The sequence below is a fragment of the Pteropus alecto genome, unplaced genomic scaffold, assembly GCF_000325575.1.
Source record: "Pteropus alecto unplaced genomic scaffold, ASM32557v1 scaffold42, whole genome shotgun sequence".
NCBI classification, from domain to species: Eukaryota; Metazoa; Chordata; class Mammalia; order Chiroptera; family Pteropodidae; genus Pteropus; species Pteropus alecto.
In genome coordinates, this window is record NW_006434825.1 from 351155 (window position 1) to 357390 (window position 6236).

Sequence of the window (6236 nt, forward strand, 5' to 3'; positions counted from 1 at the left end):
AAAAAAAAATCTGCCAAAGTAATAAAAATGCAAAGTCCAACTTGTAGATACCCTTAGAAATTCTCCTACAGAAAGGTAGATTTTTTAAATGCTTCTGAGGTTTCTCTAAGCACTAGGAAAACCTTAGACCTTTAGTCCAAGTGGAAATGAATTCTTCGGTGGTGGGTGACTGTGACCTCTCAATGCTCAAGGGACTCGCGTGTGCTTGCACTTCCTTAGGCAGGATCTGTCTCTTGCAATTCAACTTCCAGCATATTTTCCCCTCATCTGTAAAGTGGACATAATACATTCCCTACTCATCTCACAGGGGAGCCTGTGTGGTAAATGGCATGGAGGCCCTTTTGTAACCTGCAAAGAACTAATGCACATAGATCCTTAATTAATAGTGGTTCCACTGGGAGAGGCCGAAAGGTTTGGAGGGGAAGCTAATGTGTGCGGGAAAAGATATGAGGCATGCCAGTTGAGTTAGAGGCATTCATGTGGAACGCTCAGTAAGAAATTAGCAGTGTGGGACTAGAATTTGAAAACAGGGTGTTCAGATAGTGATGGTACTAATGAAAACATTTCATTGATTCACTGCTATGTAACAGGTACTAATTTGTTTACTGTGGTTTTAAATACCTCAAATCAATGATGTTTTGAGCTCTAAACTGAAAAAAAAATTTTTTTCAAGTTACAGAGTAGATTATACCATGCTGAAAAAGAAAATGGTAATCTTTTCCACTCTTTAAATTTTGATGTATTTAAACACTCAAAATGGTGTGTGTCGGCTTTAAACCACATTGGGCTGAAAAGCCAACTCAGAACGACATATCTATTAAGTTCTTAATTCTATACATTCAGAATACTTCTCTTTAGTTTTTTTTGCTATAGTAAAACGAAGGAAGTTGTTTTATTTTTTTGACATTTATATAGTTTGCGTGAATACATTTTCCTTGTAAAAAGTTAAAACTGCAAATAAGGCCAAAGAACCCTTTTACCCACATGCCCCAAATTCTGTTTATATATTTATGTGGAAAATAAGGCGGAAGTGTTTGTTTTTCCCCAAACTATTGTCTGCTGCTCCACATTTCCTTCTGCTACTTGTGTTTCTCACTAAATAGACATCATGATGATCTACTGATAATAGTATATAGGTAGATATTTGTATATTAGTATTCCTCATTTGCTGACATAGGTATGAAGGTATATAAATATGGTGACTATATGTTCCAGTTTGCCCAGGACCATTCCAATTTTATGCCTGTAGTCTCATCTTAATTTTTTAATAGTGTCCCCTTTTTAATGTGTCCAATTTTGCATAAATTGTATGGTCACCCTATTATATAAGACACTATAATTATATAAAGAATTAAGTATTTCTCATAATACATGTATTAGAAGTTATTGTGAAGTGGTTTTGAGGGGGAAATATCATTTTGTATATATATATAGTAGAATGTATTAGGACATCCTAAATTCTGAGTATGCAGCAATATAATCTACCAACACTGAAATGCCAGTAAAAATGACTTAGCTAAAGAAAATTTTATGTATACGTGTTTTGTCAGTGATCCTTTTATGTAACTAGCAGCAAAACACATCTGGTGGAAAAGAAGGTAATCTGACATGTGGTAGTATAAAAGCAAACACTGGCGCTGTATTTTATTGAATGCTGGTAACAGAAAAAATCCATAGCATAAAAGATATTCAAAGGAATTCCTTTATAGTACATGCTAAATAAAGCATATACCAGTAAAAATTGGTAAAGCCATGTAGCAAACAAAAATAAAACATTTGAATAAATTCCTCTGTCAGTAGCCATTGTGCTTGTGGAAAAATAAATATTTCAGTAAATATTGGTACCAGTTATGTAGCACAATGATACACTTGAAAGAATTCCTATATCAACCTTATGAATGCAGTAAAATAAATTCTTTCAAGCATACTGTAGTAGTCAAGCAACAATGAAAACTTCAATGAATTCAAATGGAACTTGATATTTCAATAGCTATAGTAACCTAAGTCCAAAAGTATTTGTAAACTGCATCATAAATGTTTTACTCTTTAAGTTTTTCTAAAAACCTTAAAAGCCATCTGCTCTGCCCCAGTATAATTCTCCTTATAAACAGCCATCACTTCATTAGTAGTGGAGTCAATAATAGCTTCAAACAATTTATTGTCCTTCTTGATAATGTGATTATCCTAGAAATACACTGCCTCAAATTTGTGAAACATTAAGACACACCCTGCTCAGGCCAGCCCTTAGGGACTGAGGTGTTCAGAGCAGGTGGAAACTGCTGGCCTTGACCCCACCCGGGGCTGCTCTAGATGCCTGTAGTTCCCCAGGAATGAGAAGAGCTCTGATTCTATGTGCACATCAGAACTTTCCAAACTTGTGTTGGTGCTGCATCTACCTCTCCCACCTACCTGCCAATCTCCCAGAGTCACCAGCATGACTCGGCTACCTCCAAGGGTGAGATCTGTGAGCTGGGAGGTCTAACTCCTGGACTGCCCTTCTGCTCCCCACCACGGGGACACCTGCCAGGCTGGCTCCAAGGAAGGAGCCTCAGTATGTGAGCTTGGTGGCTCCCAGTCTAGGTCTTACCTTTGTAACATGGGACCACTGGGAGCATGATACTCACTGAAGCAGAAAGTAGGGTGGCGATTGCTAGGGGCTGGGGGAGGAGGAGATGGGGAGTCGTTCAGTGGGTATCAAGTTTTAGTCATGCATGATGAAAAATTTCTAGAAATCTATATAACACCACTTATGGTTAACAATACCGGACTGTACACTTAAAAATTTAAGAGGGTAGATCTTGTGGTTTTTTTAATACAAAAAAAGTTCTCTTTGTTTTTTTCCCCCTCTTAAACTTTTTAAAAAATTTTCTCTGTTATTCAGTTTTCTAGTTTGGTGCACATTGTTCTCTTTTTCTTGAATGTTTGGTAAAAGTTGCCCATAAGGTCATCTGGAGTTGATGCCACCTAGGGGACAATCTTTGGCTGCTATTTCTGTTTCTTTGTAATTAGATTAGGCAGATTTCTAGCAATTCCTGGACATTTAGTCATTTTAATTTTGATATAATATCTCCTATTTGTCTGTGCTCCCAAATGTCTTAATGTAGAGTTTAGTCTTTTCCTTTTTCAATCTCCTCTATAGTAATAAATGCTCATTTAAAAAAACTCCTGGTGCTGTTCATTTGTGCTTTCTTTTTTTCTTAATTTATCTATTTTATCGGTCTTTTTTTAAAAGAACTGTTTTATCGAATTTTATTAGATTTTAGTTATCTGCTTCATGAATTTATTTTATGTTAATTTCCTGTTTTATGTTTGAGGGTTTTTTCCTAGCCTCTAGGTTAAAAGTTCAGATCATTTATTTGAACTTTTTCTTGTTTTAGAATAAATTCACTTAAAGCTTTAATTTTCTGAGCAGAAATTTTGTCCCTTTTTAACCTAAACAATAATTTAGAAATAGGTTTTAAAATTGTCAAGTATAAGCACTTTGCGGGGATATCTTTGTGACTTCCATGTGGCAGTGAATTTGGACTTGTATAAGAGCAATTAAAATAGTTTTTCTCTCCACCCCCATCTCCGTGGCTTGGTATAATCAATATTTGTAAATGTGCTGTGCCTGAACCAAATGTATTCTCTGGTTAACAAAGTTCAGTGAGTGTTAGCAGGAACATATGTGTGCATTTGACTGAATTTGTGACTTGTATTATTCCGAATCTATGTCTTTATGATATGTTAACCTAAAAATAAAAGGCCAAAGTAACAGGCAACAAGCATTTATTTGAGATTAAAAAAAAAGAAGAAGAAAAGAAAAGCTATTAGGGAAGCACTGATTCAGGCAGAAACCCAAATAGTGTTCCAAGTAGGAGACAAAGACAAAGGGTATTTATGAGAAAGGGGAGGGGAACAATAACACCAGGAAAAGGAAGGCATTTCTATCGGTGCAGATAAATTAACATAGGGATGTTAATTCTAAACAGTGTTTTTAATTTTCAGTCCAGTAGCCATCAGTCCAGTAGTCACAATATTTGCTTTTTGTTATCTTTGCAAGCAGTCGTTTGGGACATAATGTTGTTTTAGGCCTAGCCCAAGGGTTATTTTGCCCTGCTTTAACATTCCAAAGGTTTGAGGTATAGACGTTCAAGGCGGTTCCTCTGGGATGGCGGCTCTAACTCCATTTTAAAGTGGCTCCGTTACGATTATTTTATGATTCTGTTTCAAACTATAGTTTTCTTGAGAGGACTCTTAGTCCCTAACTATAGTTGTGAAGTTGTTGATTTTCTTTCTTGATCTGCTTTGTTTTTCCAAACTATACTGTGAAAAGCATAAAGGTTTGTGTTTGTTAGTTTGTTGGTGCAGTGTTCTTGTTTTCAATGTAAAACATTACCTTTCTTAGTGGTACCTACCTTATATTATAATTTATCTGATATTAATGCAGTACCAATTATATTTTTATTAGAATTACCTGGTATGCCTATTTTATACTTTATTTTTCCTTCTTTCCTTTTTTTTGAAAATAAAATTGAAAAAAAAAAAGGAAAATGAAAAGAATATAACAGCATTTTCTCACTACCCATAATTACTAGCTGCTAACATTGTATACTATTTCTTTTAGTCTCAGTCTCTCTCCCTCTGATTCACTGCCTCCTGATGCAGTCAGGGCAAATTTCCCCGAGTTGGGGGGAGACCAAGCCCTGCTCCGAGAGAAAAGGGTCCTTTGGTGGAGAGTATGGAAAGAATTCAACACACACGCCAAAGTTAAAGTCAAGAGGAAGGTTTATTAGATAAAGGATAACACTCCACTTGTTGCGGGATTCTGGAACGGAGAGACGGGGCACTGAGGCTATAAGCAGAAAGCAGTGATAATTGATGCCGGTACCAGCTCAGTGGATTCTCATCCAAAGGCTGAGCCCCAACTGTAACATAACAGGAAGGTTTACACAGTCTTGTCGTTCCTACACAGCTACAGATATGAAGAAGAACATTAATTGGTTGGCAGGCTATGAAAAACCTGACATCAGCCAGAGAGTCCTTGAGGTGGGGGGAGGGCAATCAGGAAAGAACTCGAGCAGGAAATGGCCAGGCGAGGTCAGGCCGCCACATTCCCTCCATTCGATGCTTGGACCCAGGACTTGGTCAAAGAGTGTCATCTCCTTCTAACTTTTGGTTTAGAGATAGGTACCTCCATAGCATGAGGACTTTTGCTACAGTTTTTCTTTGTACTACACCCTCTATGGGGTGGGAAGGGAGGGGTTGATCAGATAACAAAAGGCAACAGGCATTGCAGGAGGAGGCAGGTCCTGAGGAGGAGGAGTACTATCCCAGCTAAGGTCTTAAAGCCACCGACAGTAGAGAACCAGCCTCCAAAGAGGTTACAAGTGTCCCATCTTTTCCAACTTTGGACGGGCACATGAGCTTTTTTCCCAATATTAGTAGCTATGGCAGTCACAGCTTTGCCATTGTCATCTATTTTGAGGCAACAATGAGTCTGGTTAAACTTTCCTCACATTCCTCCTCCTCCTGCTAATGGATAATCTACGGCTAGGCAGTTTTGGTAGGTAGCTGACTGACTGCATCTGGGATTATTGTCTGGCTAGAAGCTCTGTCTCATTGGTTATGAACTCAAGAACGGCTTGTAATCTAATGATCCAGTTAAGCATGTATATAGGGGTCTGGTAACCCCAGCTCCCATCTTGGGCCCAAGTTGCAGGGCCGTGGTATTAGATAATCTTATCTTCCCCCAATGTTTGTTATCTCCCTATTTCAAGTGATCTCTTAGTTCTGGCCTTTAAATCTTGTCATAGGGGAACACATAGCTCATTTCTTCCTTGGTCAGGTAGAAGGAAGAAGCTAGGCTGAATATTCCTAATGGTGCAACTTCCCTTCCAGTTCATTGGTAGCTGAGTATAAGCCCACTTTCCACAAATCCAGAAGAGCCCATTGGGCACTTTCCAGTTTAGGGGCTGGTGGAATTGAGGTTTTCCCAGAATGTGCCAATAGCTAGGATGGTGTGGAAGGGTTTAGGGGTTAGTACAGCTTGTGACAGTTGAGTTTTGGTTGAGAGAGTGGCACAAGGAGGAGTTAGCTGCAGTATTATTGGCCCAATACCAGGAAGGAGACTTGGGCCACCAGTTTAGGTCTGTGTGATTTAAAAATAGCATTCTTTTACATGGGGTTTCTCCAACCCACTGAGTGTATCCTGGACCCATCCAGCCAAGACATTCTTCCCCTACCACTTCAGAGAG